The sequence below is a fragment of the Hypanus sabinus genome, chromosome 31 (genome assembly GCF_030144855.1).
Source record: "Hypanus sabinus isolate sHypSab1 chromosome 31, sHypSab1.hap1, whole genome shotgun sequence".
Taxonomy (NCBI): Eukaryota; Metazoa; Chordata; class Chondrichthyes; order Myliobatiformes; family Dasyatidae; genus Hypanus; species Hypanus sabinus.
In genome coordinates, this window is record NC_082736.1 from 9,979,007 (window position 1) to 9,996,195 (window position 17,189).

Sequence of the window (17,189 nt, forward strand, 5' to 3'; positions counted from 1 at the left end):
CGTGACTGGGTGGGGCAAAAGGAGCTGTCAATCAGTGCAGCCACAAGAAAACATGTGAGAATTGTAAATAGAATCGGTATGGGATGTGGGGGCGGGGGGGGGGGGGGGGTTGGATTTCCAGGAACGGCAATAGACGACGACAAGCAACCAAACAATGCGGCGCGGCCATTACTTCATTAGCCTCATTCCCTGCAAGGATGTTTGTGTCACTCCAGTGTACAGTGGGCAAGGGGGTTTATACTCCCGCTGATGTTGAAACTTGTTTAAATTTCTTACTGGGTGCAATGTGTGGAGTGATGATCCAAAGAACAGCTGCCTCCTATCTTTCAGCAGTCCTCTTCAGATAGATGATGACAGGGTCACTGTGGAGAGCCGAATTTTCTATGCAATTCAACAGCAGCCACAATCCATGTTTTCCTTTGCAAAACAAAAGGGATGCGGAGAGCGTGGAAGTTACAGCAAGTCAAGTGAATGTAGAATTTGGCAAGGAAAGTTTACAGAGAATGTCAGACAACCCAGACAAGAATGGTCTTTGAGAGCTTAGTGTCCCTGTGCACAGCAGGGGACTGGAGCCATTTTGAGCACCAAAACAAGATGAGGATGCACACGAGGAGTTCCAGTCTGACAGTTAACGTTGGTTACAAGCAAGAGAAATGTGCAGATGCTGGAAATCCGAGCAACACCCACAAAATGATAAAGGAACTTAGCAGACCAGGAAATATCAATGGAAAAGAGTAAACAGTCGACGTTTCGGACCGGCACCCTTGAGCAGGACTGATATTGGTCCTTTAACTTACTTACACCTCGGTGGGACTCGGTGGGAGTTTATAGCTGGCAACAAAGCCCCGGTTTAATGTGCTCGGAGTGATGGAATCTATCACAGAGTTTAACAACGAACGGTGATGAGATACAGATTCTCAGGGGACAGATGAGGAAAGAGAGTGAACGCCCCTTTCTTCTCGGAAGACTCTACCGTCCTGGGCTCACAGCAGCCTGAGTTATTCCACCTTCCCAATGCCCAATGAATTGATCGCGTAAACACAAGTTCTTTGTCCGCTTTTATTTGTCCTATTAAGACAATATTCTTCTTGAAGAATGCTGCAAAAGTTTTACTTCTCCCGTCGGGGAATTGAACCCCGGTCTCCCGCGTGACAGGCGGGGATACTAACCACTATACTAACAAAGAACTGCAAATGAAACCTCTTGGCATAAGTATTCAAGAGTACACGAAGATAAATAGATTTGTCTTGCTGTTTATTGATTGTAATACTGGAGCCTTTCACTCGTGTCCTTCCCACAACACTGTCTCAGTTTTCTCGCTATCTCGCTATTATCGCTATTTCTCCAGCGATATGGTCACTTTTTTGTGTTCAACGACTAGTGAAACGTACCGTTCTCATTCGAGCCCAACTCCGTGTTGTTGCAAAGATCATTTTTAATCACAGTATATATATCAGATTTTGTTATGGTTCAGCAGGGAAACGATTTGTAGCTCATCGAATCCACTTCAACCAAACACTTCACTGAAAAATGTGTATATCCGGGCGGACGGAGAACGGCGACCTAAACTGGATATATCAGGAACTGCAGCAGAGTGATGCATCAGAGTCACCAGAGTTTGAAACCAGTCCCAGCCACGGTCATACACTACTGGAGACGGTTCAGGACCCGAGTCCCCCGCAGAATAATAGAACGATTGTGATATAATGCTGAACATAGCTGTCTTCCAGGTAATTGACGCAGATTCGATTTCCGACGATCGTAGTTGGTAGACTTTTGATCTTCTTCCATCGAAACTGTCAGATGTAAACCACTCACAGAATCCAATCCGTGCAGACTTCTAGCGTCCGGGTGCTCTAACCCTGCCAACTGGCGTACGAACTCCCGAAATTATTTAAATATCTGAGTGGGTGTAAAATTACTGTTCACCCTAGGCTGGCCGGTGGATCATGGATGGATTTGCTGTCCCTCACATTTTCCCCGGTGAACCGATCAATACAGCTCCCTGTTCTCACTCCAATCCAGGTTCCCACAACAAACCAGGACACATCAAAACGTGTCGGATGATGTGTTCACACTGAGTGGGTCAGTCTACTCACCACCCACTCTGTGTAATTATACCCTGTGGCATCTCTCTCCTCATTCCCCGGCCCCATCATTACGACATGATAGATAGGTATCTTATGGATAGGGGAATCAAGGGATATGGGGACAAGGAAGGAACCGGGTATTGATAGTAGATGATCAGCCATGATCTCAAAATGGCGGTGCAGGCTCGAAGGGCCGAATGGTCAACTTCTGCACCTATTGTCTATTGACATCTGCAGAGTTCCTCATGTTTGCTCAATAAATTTAACATTTTATTCTGATTAACAAGTATAATATGGAATCAAAGTATCATGCAACCCTGACACAGGCCTTTCGGCCCACAGTGTCCATGTTGACAATCAACTACCGATCACACCAGAAAAGAGCTCGCTTACCAGCTATTGCCTCCAGTATCTTGAGGATTCCAGTGCTCGTCCGGACAATTCTCTAATATTGTGAGTGTACCTGCCTCCACCAGTCACTCAGCATGGGTTCCAGTTTCCAAACACCATCCGCATGAAGTTCTTCATCCGATAAAAGAGAGTTGAGGGTATATATAGGACCAATACAACATGACGCTGGAGATATATTAATGTGAGATGCAGAGATGGCAGAGGAACTGAATGAGTATTTTGCATCATTCTTCACAGCGGAAGTCAGCTGCAGTATACCGGCCATTCTAGAGTGTCAATGAAGTGAAGTATGTGTAGTGGAAATTACGACCGAGAAGGTGCTCGGTATGCTTAGTGGTCTGATGGTGGATGAATCTCCTCGACCTGATGGAATGCAACCTCGGGTTCTGGAGGAAGTACCTGGAGAGATTGTGGAGGTATTAACAATGATCTTTCAAGACTTGATAAATTCTGGCATTGTCCTGGATGACTGGAACATTGCAAATGTTACTCTCCTATTTAAGAAGGGCACGAGGCAGCAGGATGCAAGCTAGAGACCAATTTGCGTGACATCAGTGGTTGGAAAGTTGTTGGAGTCGATAGTTAGGGATGATATTCCGGAGTAGCTGGAGAAACATGATAAGATAGGCCAAAGCCAGCATGGCTTCCTGAAAGGAAAATGCTGCCTGGCTAACTTACTGCAATTCTTCGAGGAAATTACAAGCAGGGTAACAAAGGGGATGCAGTGGATGTGGTGCCCTTGGATTTTCAGAAGGCATTTGACGAGGTGCTGCACAGGAGACTGTTCAGACAGATAAGGGCCCTGAAATAACAGGCAGGTAACTAGCATGGGGGGAGCATTGCTTGTTCGGCAGAGAGCAGAGAGTGGAATAAATGCATACTATTCTGGCTGGCTGCCCGTTACTGTTGGTGTTCCACAGGGTTCGGTGTTGGAACAGTTGCTTCTTATGATGTATGTCCATGACTTGGACTATGGGATTAATCAATTAATGTCTAAATCTGCCGATAATACAAAGATAGGTGAAGGAGTCGGTGGTGTTGAGAATACAGAGACCCTGCAGAGAGACTTAGATAGTTTAAAGGAATGGGCAAAGAAGTGGCAAATGAAATAACATATTGGAAAGGGTATGGTCATGCACATTGGTGGAAGAAATAGACGGACAGAATACTATTTAGCTGGTGAGATAATTCAAAGATGCAGGGATGCACAGGGAATTTAGGAGCCCTTGTTCAGGATACCCTGCCGCCACCATCGTCCCCGTGCCGAAGAAGTCTTCAGTGTCTTGCCTAAATAACAACGTCCCGTTGCACTCACATCCATGATCATGAAGTGTTGCGAGAGGCTCGTCATGAGGCATATCAAGACCCTGCGAGCCCCATCACTGGACCCACTGCAGTTTGCGTACCGTCCGAACCTCTCAACAGACGATGACATTGCCAATCAACCCTCCACCTGGCCCTAACCCACCTGGACTAAAAAGGCACATATGGTCAGATGCTGTTCTTAGACTTCAGCATTGAACACAATCATCCCTCAGAAAATGGAAAGCTGAGCCTACTGGGCCTGAAAACCTCCCTCTGCAACTGGATCCTAGACTTCCTGGCTAGGAGACGTCAATAAGTCCGGATCGGGAGCAGCATCTCCAACACCATCACACTGAGCACGGGGCCCCCCAGGGCTGTGTGCTCAGTCCACTGCTGTTCACTCTGCTGACCCACGACTGTGCAGCAACGCACAGCTCGAACCATATCAACAAGTTCGCCGATGACACGACCGTGGTAGGTCTCATCAGCAAGAATGACGTGCCAGCTTACAGAGAGGAGGTGCAGAGTATAATGGACTGGTGCAGAGCAAACAACCTGTCTCTGAATGTGCACAGAACAAAAGAAATGGTTGATGACTTCAGGAGAGCATGGAGCGACCACTGCCCGCTGAACATTGATGGTTCCTCTGTAGAGATCGTTAAGAGCACCAAATTTCTTGGTGTTCACCTGGCGGAGAATCTCACCTGGTCCCTCAACACCAGCTCCATAGCAAAGAAAGCCCAACAGCATCTCTACTTTCTGCGAAGGCTGAGGAAAGTCCATTTCCCACACCCCGTCCTCATCACATTCTACAGGGGTTGTATTGAGAGCATCCTGAGCAGCTGCATCCCCGCCTGGTTCGGAAATTGCACCATCTCGGATCTCAAGACCCTGCAGCGGATAGTGAGGTCAGGTGAGAAGATCATCGGGGTTTCTCTTCCCGTCATCGCGGACATTTACACTACACGCTTCATCCACAAAGGAAACAGGAATATGAAGGACCCCTCGCACCCCTCATACAAACACTTCTCCCTCCTGCCGTCTAGGAAAAGGCGCCGAAGCATTCGGGCTCTCACGACCAGACTATATTCTTCCCCCAATCTGTCAGACTCCTCAATACTCAGAGCCTGGACTGACACCTTACTGCCCTATTGTCCTGTTCATTATTTATTGTTATGCCTGCACTCTTTTGTGCACTTTATGCAGTCCTGGGTAGGACTTTAGTCTAGTGTAGTTGTTGTTTGTTTTTCTCTGTGTTGTTTTTACATAGCTGAGTCTAGTTTTTGTACTGTGTCCTGTAACACCATGGTCCTGAAAAACGCTGTAAGGACGGAGCTGTGTGCTCCCAGCTTCCATAATCTGAGAAAAAGCCAGAGAGTAAACAATAAATAATGAGGAATGGGAACTCTGAGAGCACATCTAAAGTTCAAAGTAATATCATTACCAATATTGCACTCTGGGGTTTATTTACTTGCTGGCCTACACAGTGGATCTGAGAAATACAACAACGTCAATGAACGAAAAACTACACACAAGCAGAATGGCAAACAACCAATGTGAAAATAAGTAAATTAATAATAAATAGATAGATAGCAGTAAAAAAGAAATAACACTTAGATATGAGCCTGCATGTTTGAGGACTGCGCCTGTAAGCCACGGCATTGTCATGCGCCGGGATGGTCGTTGGGAGCCTGTTGAGAGATGAGCTCGGTGGGCTGGGATGTCTGGACTATGAACATACACATTCCGAGTCGATGTATTTTACTGATATTCTGAATGCGCTTGTTGACTTATATGTGCATGGACTGGGCATCAAGCCTCGGTGTGGCGGGGGTGGGTGGGGGTGGCTGTGGTGGTTGTCGGGAATATTTTATTCCTTGAATCTGATTTTGGTCCGTTGATAATGTGTTTTAGCACCTGGATGCACTCGGATAGCACCGGCTCCTCATGGCCACATTATGGAGAGGACAGGATTATACCAGGATGTGTGTGGAGAAGTTTTACCGGGTTAAGTCCTGGGCGCTCAGGATGAGGCTGTTCGTTACAGATATCTCCTTCTCTCAGCTTCTGCGTCTCCGCTGCATCTGCTCTCAGAATCAGGTTTTCATTCTAGAACAAAGGAGATGCCCTCAAAAGGGCGTCTCTCCCTCCACCATCAACTCAACTCTCAACTGCATCTCTTCCGTTTCCAGCATTTCTGCTCGAACACCATCCTCCCTCTACGTCACCAGTGACATAGTTTCGCTTGTCCACACCTACCACCACACCAGCCTCCGTGGCCGGCACATAATTATCTGTAGCTTCCGCCATCCCCAATTGGATCCCATCACGAAGCACATCTTTCCCTCCTCTGCAATATGACACCCCCACACACTTTATGATTCCACACAGACCGCTCCCTATGCGACTTCCTTGTTCGTTCGCCCGACCCCACAGATCTCTGTCCTGTTTCTTAACCCTACAAATGGAGCAAGTGCTAAACCTGCCCCTGCACCTCGTCCCTCATTGGTTTTCAATGTCCATGTGAGGCGACATTTCACCTACGAGTTTGTTTGGGATCATATACTGTGTCTGGTGCTCCCGGTGTGGCCTCCTGTATATTGGTGAATAAGACGAAGATTGGGATACCATTTCACCGAGCACCTACTGCTTGAAGAAGTGAGATCTATCCGTGGCCACCAATTGTATTTCCACTTCCCATTCCAATTCTGATATGTCAATCCATGGCCTCCTACTGTCACGATGAGGCCACACTCAGGATGGAGGAACAACACCTTACATTCCGTCTGGGCAGCCTGCAACTTGATGGCATGCACATTGATTTCTCGAACTTTCATTAATGCCCCCACCCCACCCGCTCTCTCCTTCATCAGTCCCCTTCCCTTTTTCCGTCACTCACTTTATCTCTTTGCCTGTCCATCGCCTCCCTCTGGTACTCCTCACCTTTTTCTTTCATCCAAGGCCTTCTATCCCTACAAATCAAACTCCCCCTTCTCCAACCCCTTATCTCACCCTGTTCCCTCCCCCGCCATTTAAATCCACTCCTCATCTTTGTTTCTCTACAGCTGCCAAGCGGTCTAGGCCCGAAACGTAGAATGAACTTTTTCCCCATCGATGCTGCCTGGACTGTTGATTTGTGTGTGTGTGTGTGTGTGTGTGTGTGTGTGTGTGTGTGTGTGTGTGTGTTTATTGCTTGGAACTCCAGCATCTGCAGTTTTTCTCTTGTTTCTGTGGTGCATGAAAACGGCTTCGCGTTTGGTGAAGGAATCTGGGCCCAGAACAAAGTGTTTGCCAACTTGGTCTGGGCCCGGTGCCCGGGTCCTAATGAGAGGTATCATACACTGTATAGACTATATAAACGACGGCCTGATCGGAGGCGTGAGCTGACTTCCCTCGCTCTCCGTGATCTTTACTCCTCTCTCCATGGTGCAGTTCCGTCATTCAATCAATTTAAACGCCGGCCCAGACAGACTGAAGACTTCTTGTTGGTCGCGACGAGAGCCGGTTTCTCTTTATCTCCGCGATAGTCATCTCTATGGCGCTGAGCCTGAGAAGACTGCCCCCGGCTGCTGTGCACCGTGCCCGCTATTATGATGAACTGATAAGGGAGACTTTCGGCCGACTCCAAATTGTTGTTCGCTTCAATTGTTTACATGATTTGTATTTTTTTTCTCTTTTGCGTCGACTGTTGGTCTTTTATTCAGTAAATTACTTTTCCCCTGCTAATTCAATCTTCAATCTAGAAATAACTTGTTTCAGAACATCACCTGCTCAGAATTCGGGGGGCCATGTAGTCGACTCACAGTAAATCACGGGTAGTTTGCTGTGAGTGTTAGAGTGTGGACCGTTTAATCTGCTTGGAAGTAGGTACAGAGGAGATGTCAGGAATAGGTATTTTTGTGCGCAAAGAGTAGTGAGTGCATGGAAAGGGCTGCCGGCGACTGTGGTTGAGGTGGATACAATAGGGTCTTGTAAGAAGGTAGATACATGAGGCTTAGAAATATAGAGGGCTCTGGTCATCCCCAGGTAATTTCTAAGGTAAGTACATGTTCGGCACAGCATTGTGGGCTGAAGGGCCGGTATTGTGGGGTAGGTTTTCTATGTTTCTATATTTCTATGTTCATTAACGGAACTCATAATTAGTCGAAGGTCACGCTTTATTGTCTCTGCACAAACAACAGCCTAACGATGCTGACTCCGGGCCAACAACTTGGAAAGTGAATTCTACTGTTCCCTCTGTGCCAATACTCACTCAGACAACTTGTCCAGTTTATGGCACCGGAGTAGGGGGATCTTCGTGGGCCAAACATTTGATCATTTCCTCTCCGGCCCCTGGCGTGTGGGTTCTTCCTCGCGATGGGGATTCTCCGGAGTTGTCACTGACAGCACAATCGAAGTGTCCACATTTATCCCTGTTACCAACTAAACATTACATTCCAGAGTCATTGGCTTGCTGTAGGTCATTTGGTTGACCGTTTATACCATTTTATTAGCTCTGCTCCAGGCCAGCATTCATTTATTACCCTCTTCCCAGCAACTGATAGTCTACAATTTATGGCTGTTTGTTCTCTTCAGTAAGCAGCTCGAATCTCACTCCAGGCAGCCACCGATACCCACAAACCCGCATCTTCTGATATATCAAACGACACCTCACAGATCTCCCGTCCACTAAATTTCCTGAAACATCATTGTGTCTACTTTAAAATACAGAAAACACAGCAACTCCATCTCACAAAACGGAGAATGTAAAACAGTTTCACAAAATGTCAGCCTCCATCTCCAATCACATGGCTGGAACAAAGACAATTGATATGTCTGCTTCCACTATCCCTGATCCGTCGAGTTCTGCGCTTTCTTTCATATTTTACATCCACTCTGATCAACAAGCTAATGCTCCCTTTTCCAGAACGAGGCTGAGATCGTACTTGATCGTTGGGATAGGGCTGACCCTACCTCGGAGACGGAGGCGTCGACCTCATCAATGAACTGACGGGAGGGTCCAGCATGGAAGCGGTTGTGAACCGCCTCCTCAGGTGAGTGAATGACGAATCAGCCTCGGAATCCCAACAAAAAGGTATTGTAGGCGAGGTACGTCGGGTAAGGGGCGCCGCCACCTGACTGTAATCCCTGATAAATCGGCGATCCATTTTGCAAACCCCCCAGAAAACGCTGAAAGTGCTTGGGTGTTGTGGTTTTGGGCCATTCTTCCACCGCTCGGATCTTCTCGAGGTCTGCCCTCAGCTGCCCACTCTCAATGATGCAGCCCAGGAAGCTGACCGAAGGGACGTGGAACTCACATTTCTCAGCCTTCACAAATAACTTGTTCTCCCACAGTCTCTGGAGGGCTGGACGGTCATGGTGAATATGGTTCTGGGGGCTGCTAGACAATAGTAAGATATCATCTAGGTAGCCGAAACCGAAAGGAATAATAAAGTCCCTCTGCATATGATTCATTAGGGCTTGAAAAACGGTGGGGGCATTGGTGAGGCGAAACGGCATGAACAAGCATTCAGACTGGCCGAAATGTGTATTAAAAGCCGTCTTCCACTCATCTCCGTCCCTCATCCTGACTAGATGGTAGGCGCTTCGATTTTCCACCTCCGAGAAGATGGTGGCTCTGTGAAGAGTGAATGAGGGGTAGTGGGTACTTCTTTTTAACTGTTATATTGTTTAGTCCTCGGTCATCAATACAAGGACAATTCGTCTCATGCTTCTTCATTACAAAGAAGAAACCGTCGCCTATCGTGGAGGATGAATGTCGAATAATGCCCGCCGCTAAGGACCCACTAATATATTTCTCCATGGCTTCTCTCTCCGCGCGGGATAAGTAATAAAGACGACTGGTGGGCAACGAGGCTCCGGGGAGAAGGTCGATAGCGCAATCATACGGGAGGTGCGGAGGCAGGGAAAGAGCCCGTTGTTTGCTTAATACGTCCCAGGTCATGGAATTCTGCAGGGACTCTGGACAAGGCGAGGGCTTCCAAGGCAGGCGAGGTCGTGGGAACCTCCATAATGGGTAGAGCAGACAGCAGACAGGTAGCGCGGCAAAACTGGCTCCAGCTGGCTATACTCCCGCTAGACCAGTCGATGTAGGGGTTGTGGTGGTTCAGCCAGGGACATCCTAGAAGTTCAGTGGCTTGATGTGAATGGGTGAGATTAACACTACCCAAATCAAAAAGAGAGTGGAATGTTCTGTCGCCAGAGCTGCGCAGTACTTCTTACATTAATATTTTAAAATATAGACTCAATCAAATCAATTTAGGGGATCGAGTCAACAAAGCTCACTTTGCAATTTAACTCTCAGGCCGTTCACACCGACTGCGCGTTATAACAGTTGTCCGGCGGCGTTTGCGGAGCACCAAGCTGAATCAGAATCATACCTCCTCTCGATGATTTCCGGACAGAATCAAGGTCAGCGCTGGCCTACAGTGGGTAAACCGAGCCAGCAGTTTTTGTGCAGCGCCCGGGTCTCCAGAGGGATACTTAACGTCTCCCGAGTTATTCTGGCCCGGGAGATTATGTCCTCGTCCAGCAGATTTCCTTCGGCACCGGAATCCACCAAGGCAGATAGGGACAGGGACTTGTCGATAGTTCACAGTAGCCGAGATCTGCATCCGGGTCTCGGAGACTGAACGATGTGTCGTCCGGCACACCTGGATCCTCTTTCTACTAGTGGTCCCTCCCTTTTGGCCGCAGGACCTGATCCTGGAAATGTCCCGGCTCGTCGCAATGGACAAAATCCCCAGCTCCCTGCCTCCTGCTGGCTAGAGAGATCAGAGAGTCCAGGCTGTCCGCGTCCTCCCTCGCTGCCAATTCATCTTTTGTCTTATCTGAGAGGCCCTGTCGAAACATTTCCCGTAGAGCCTCGTCATTCTACCCAGAATCGGCCGCCAATGTTCGGAACTCGATGGAGTATTTTGCTACGCTTCGCGAAGCCTGACAGAGAGTTATCAAGCCCTTAGCGGCGTCCTTACCGCGAATGGGGTGTTCAAAGACCTTCCTCATTTCGGAGACGAAAGAGGGGAAGGAGGAACAGACATCTGGTTGGTTGTCCCAGGTCGCGGTGGTCCATGCCAAGGTAACACCTCGTAGCAGCCCCATGATGTACACAATCTTTGATCTGTCCGAGGTGTACGGACGTGGCTGTTGCTCAAAGACCAAAGAGCTTTGTAATATAAGGCCTGCCACTTCCCTAGGTTCCCAGCGTAGGATTCCGGCCCGGGTATGTACAGTTCTCCAGGGGACTGTGTTGCCGACCAAAGGGGCGTGAAAATCCCAGACTGTGCGGTTTGGTCAGTCGGGGTTGTTGGAAGGGACGGAGTAAGGGAAGTGGATGCCCGGTCAACCTGCTAACTGACCTTCCTCACATTCGTGGACACACACGAAGGTTTTCCGTGACCTCTCTGAACAGTTGGTCGTGGGTGCCCAGTAGGTAGCCCTGGCTGGCGGGGGCCTGTTGCACGATGTCCGTGTTTGCTGGGTTCACTCTTGGCCAGTTCGCTCAGTTGCAAGGATGAGGCTGAGGGCGACCTCAAGTGCAGGACACAGGCGCGAAGGCAGAGACGTGAGGCGTTAGCACCGTCGCTAACGAGGAACCGGTCCCCAGGAGAGTTTTACACGGAGACAAGGTTTACGACGATATATCCAGGAAATGATGCGGAGCTGAGAACCGACAGTCCTGAGGAATCAGGAAACGAGGTTTACTCACACCAGCGTCGACCAACGAACCGGCAAACCAGAGCTGTGACGCTCGAGTTTTATCCTATGTTCGCTAAAGGGAACCCGGTGTGCTGTAATTAGCGGAACTGGGAATGATTGGAAATCAGACGACGGGATTAAAGCACAATTAAGAAGGTAATATCAAGATGGAGAATTGCCAGTCGGGACCCTGACAGTCTCTTTTTCTTCTGTGTGCTTCCAACATCATCAGTTTTGGTTTTTATTCTCATTTCCCTGCAGCATTTTCCTCGATTTTCAACACAACGCAATCGGCTCCGATCTAGCACCTGCTCTACCATCCTCAACACCACCACCACCGTTTGTGGCCGGAGCGATCTGCACCGGATTTCGTCTCATTGCTTTCTAATGCGTCTATGTTTAAAGCCCATGACTCTGCCTGTTCGATTCCACAACAAAACTGAGCTGTGGTGATGCTCCTTTACCCTGATCGTTGGTGCACTGTGCTTTCGCATAATTCATCCCGTAACAGTTACTACCGTTATCGTTCCGTGAATCCTGCCTGCCGGAACACTGCTATGGTCGGACATGGATCATTTCGTTTCACAACCTCATTCAATAACATCAGTACTGGCGAGCTCTGAAGGCACAGTATCAACTTGTGATTTTGTTTTATCTTTCGTTCCGCGCTTTCTATCTCACTGCTGAATATTTCGGGGTTTCATTGTCTCGTTTGACAATGAAACTCCCAGTATCGGGTAGCGTATGAGGCAGTGGACTCGGGCTGACTGTCTGAGAATCTCTCAGAAAAATACTGCTGCGCCGTGATATTGAAAATGGCGGACAGCAGGCAGCGAGGTCAACTGTTGAATGGTGAGAATCAAAACTTGATCCAAACGGTTTTCTTCGACATACAGAAGTCGCGCTGGATGCTGCGTCCATTGGCCGCGGGAAACTGCCCCTGTGTACGTGGTTGACAGGAGTAAAGACGTGGTGGGAGACAGGGGACTCACCGTGGTCAGGACCAAATCACAAGCAAAAGAGAGTCTCCAGATACTGGAAATAAAAATAATACACACAATGCTGGAGGAACTCAGCAAACCAGGCAGCATCCATGGAAACGAGAAAACGGTCGACATTTCGGCCTATACCCTTCACTAGGACAGTAAAAATTAGATTAGAAGTAAGGGTTAAATGGGGAAAGGGAGGAAGATGTACACGGTGAGAGGTGAAACCTGGAGCGGGGGCGGTTTGAGGTAAATAACTGGAAAGACTATTGGTAAAGAGATCAAATGCTGAAAAAGGAGAAATTTGATTGAAGAGGACAGAAGGCCATTGAAGAAAGGGTTGGGGGAAGAGTACCAGTGGAAACCGATGGGCATTTAGGGAGATTGGATCTACACATCAGGCGACTTAATGCAAACACACAGTTAATTCATTCTTCAGCTCTTTTCACAGCATTCTCTGCGTTAGTCCATTGATGCACGTGTTGCTTCATATACACATTACTGACAACACACACGCGATCTGCTGCAGGATGTATGTCAGGACATTCAAATATCTGTCTGCGTAGAATTGACCACAAGCCAGATCATAGAATATACTCAACAGGTCATCCCGAATAACAGGGGAATTAACTGATACAGCGAACAACAAAATTTTGGCTCACCACCTCTTCGTCCTTCTGATTTCCACTTTTGCTCCGACGTCCCCATTTCGACTTTATTTGCCGCGAAGATCTATCTGACTGCAAACCCACTGAACAGCAGAAATAAAGAGGCGGAGACAGTGAAGATACTGTCTGGTCACTCGTGTTCTTTACACGCTGATAAAGGAATTCATCGTCCCTGGGAAAATAGCCCCGCAGTACGTTTTCAAGTTTGACGACAGGTTCCAGGGCAAAGTAAAACGGACCGTTCTTCGCGGAGCTCACGGCAGTCCCGGTCACTATAACCACAGTGTCTGTTCTCTTGGTGTAGTATCGATCCCGCAGCCTTTGACAAAAAAGTGCGATATGGAGGTCGAAATTGAAATCCGCTGTTAGCTGAACGGAAAAATCAATAATTGCAATCATTGGGCCACATTTCAGAAGACAAATCGGATAATGAGCAAGAGTTTGAATAATTGTAGATGTAATTAGTCTGCTACACAATAGCAACGAAGACAAATCCCATGAGATCAGTTTTTACCTTTTTTCACCAGGTAACATTGATCCATTTCAGACCACGCGTTCTCCGAAACAGGATCACAATCGCTGTTAAATCAACCGGAAAGACATGGATACAATTTCGACCAGGCCAAAACTGATCCGCTTGAATTGATAACTCCGCTAGACATCAGAGAATCGTCCCATCCCCCGGATTTTAAAATGGCTGCCTTGGAATCCTTGTGCCAGGATACTGTACGTCCGGAATCTGCATTCTGCGAGACGGAGTCCCACCGGGAGAACAGTTGAATCTAAAACTCTTCAGCAGTTTACTGCGGGGAATTCGAAGACTATAATGTACCAGTGAGCTGCTGATTGCCCGTGTCATCGACATTTGACCCGCCATTGGAGCTGAAAATGGTGAAGAGAACAGTCATAATAATCACGGAGACATTTCCTTTGAGCATAAAGTGTTCGGCAACTAGAACCACAGCTTTAAAATTGAAACTTGTAAACATATGTCAGCGGGGTATACCGGACGGTTTACACGCTGTTGACGATATTGAGGCGACATTAAAACAGATATAAAACAAGAGTTCTGATTTGCTGACGTGTAATATGAAATGCATGCGTATCGAAAGTCAACTGGAAATTTCACCGAAAGAGCTGACATGCCTTGATGGTAAAGTTCCTAGTTTTTCTCAAGATTCAGACTCCGATCTAGAACGCTACTCTATATAGCGATGCAACACACCCAAAATGCTGGAGAAACTCAACAGGCCGGGCAGCTTCTATGGAAAAAAAGAACGGTCGACGTTTCGGGCCTCCCGAAGGGTCTCCTTGTGACCCTTTAGTTTTATTTGCTGATTTATTACGGTTATGCGCGTTGCTACCTCGGTGGCATTTATCACCGATCTCAAACTGATCCATGGGAATGTAGTGGTTAGCTGCTTTTTACCTCGATGGATGGAAAGACTTGGAACGAAAAACAATGGTGAACGAATGATATACTTCTATTTAAGGACGGAATGACCCTGCACGGGAACAGTCCGGTGCTGAAGATTGCGTGTACATACAGACATTGCCCTTGTAGTAGAGTTGCCGCATTGGGCGAGCATTACACATCGTAAATCCTGCAGATCCTCTAACCCTGAGGTAAGGTAAATGCACATTTGATGATGCGTCAATGATGGGCTTCATTTTCCCGATGGTGCTATGATTGCAATGAATGCCTGACGATTTTTTTTCAGATTACCTGTTGAACATTTCATCTCCATTCGTCCCTGTTCCTGTTGATGATGAATCCAAATGGTGTAAACTGTGAAATCACTGAACAAATCTCTGACATCAATGTCCGCCTCATACAACAAGACCATTTGTAGCTCAGTTTTCCAAAGTGATTTTACAAAAAATAATCCCTTGTAGTAATGATCATTGGAATATGAGGAGAATCTGTATTTACCGACAAGTACATTATTGCCTGAACGGAAGTCCGTGGGGCACGTCCTATCCGCGATAATTGATCGTTTACATCGTTACCGTCGCCAGTATTATAAAAGGTTCTGCGGATATGTCCAATTCGCATAATCCTTTCGAATTTCATTGGCTGTAGGTCATGTGTCTAAATGTTAACACCTTTTCATCGTCTCTGTCCCAGACCAACATTTATTAACTGTCTTCTTCTCAAGAAGTGACAATCGGCAACTTATGGCTCTTTGTTCTCAAATGATCAACTGTCCTGAATTACGTGGAACAGATGTAGTCAACAACAGTCAAAATCCCGCATATTGTATTCAATCAAAGAAACGTTTTTTTTTTAAATGATCTTGAAGGATTACCTGAATTATCAAAAGTCTTCTTTAAAGCGCTGATCAAGCCAAACGACCGACAGCCTGTTCCTTTTGCACAACTGCAGTCTTCAGCTGTCTAAGGTGATACACATCGGATATAAAATTGATATTACCGCAGCATACGATAGTATCCTCATCCAATCATGTATTGAACATTTGATCCGGAACTACAAAACTCAATCCACGAGTCTGGGACGTTCAACATTTCATTTGCTTTATCAGCATGCTTTAATAACATTCGTATGCTTAGCCTATTGATGGATTGTCTCCTTTGCCTTCTCCACAACTCGTGTCCAGTCAATAGACAGAACTGATGCAACTCAGTAAGAACAGAGCCTCACAAATATCGATGCGTATCAGTTCATGGGGCTGCAAGGTTCTCCTTCATTATCAGATATATGGATGGCTAAGATGAAGTTCGTCCTCCATCAGCGAATCCTATATTCACGCTCCCAATTTCAACATTATAACCTTCCAAAGAACACTCTTTCCATCCCTTCTTATAATTCGTGGCTGTCTCATTATTATTTGAGATTAGGCCAATCTGTGTAGTTGGCAGCAAATTTAATTAGCACGCTGTTCTGTGGGTGGCGATACACCCACGAGTATATAGAAAGTAAAGGAGGCAGCTTAGTACAAAGCCCTTAGGGGCATCTATGTTGAGAGTCAGAGGGACAGAGGTGAGGGTGCCCACTTTTACAACCTAGCGGCCACATGACAGGAAGACCAGGATCCGGCTACACAAGTTCAAATACATCCGTGGCTGAGGTCTCTGAGCTTCTTGTCGAGCCTAGAGGGAATTATGGCACTGAAGGTTCAACTGTAGTATTCATCAAGAGCTGTAGTTTTCTCACACAGGCATCACACATGGTGGAAAGTGGAATCTGAATCGTGTCTCCGTGTCGTTATTTCGCTGCGTTGATGTCTTTGCTCAGATCAAAGCTGCTTTTCCTGAACTCTTGTTGATTACCGGCAATGTAAGCTCTATCTGACGCGGTAAATGCTTCTTGCACGGAACTGTTGATCAAGAGTTTCTGATTTGGGAAGAGCCTGACTGATTTCTGGGGAACAACATCCTCGATGCGCTTCCGGACCCATTCCGTGAACTTGAAGATATCCTCATCAGGAAACACATTGCAGTTGACGTCATCGGAGCAGTCCTGCCGCATGGAAGCCAATTGGTCGGACCAACATTGGGCCCATCTAACTATGGCCGTCTCTTGTTTCAGCTGCTGCCTGTACTTTGGCACCAGGAAATAGAGGAGTGATCTGATTATCCAAACGGGGTGGGTGTTGGGCGAAGGATCTCTTTGTAAGCGTTGCGGAAGGGGGAGTAGCAGTGTTCGAGTAGGCTATCTCCGTGTTCTCACCTGCTTCCTGTGTACTATATGAATGTATGGCTGATCCGGATAGGAAACATAATGGTCCCTAAAGATCATTTGCTGTCATATCCTGACATCCATGCGTTCTCCAGCATAATAAGGATTATTTGCACGGCAGGTAGAAACTTTGATATCATTCCCCACTATATCTAAACCTGTAGTGCCAAGACTAACTGATCAGATCGAGACATTTTAATCCAACCATCCGGGAATAACTCGAGAATTACTGAAATGTTGTTTAGACCAATCCAATTTTAGGTTGAACTTCCAGGCCTCTCATCACAACCATAGTTAGTCGGCTTGTAGACCATAAGACATAGGCGCAGAA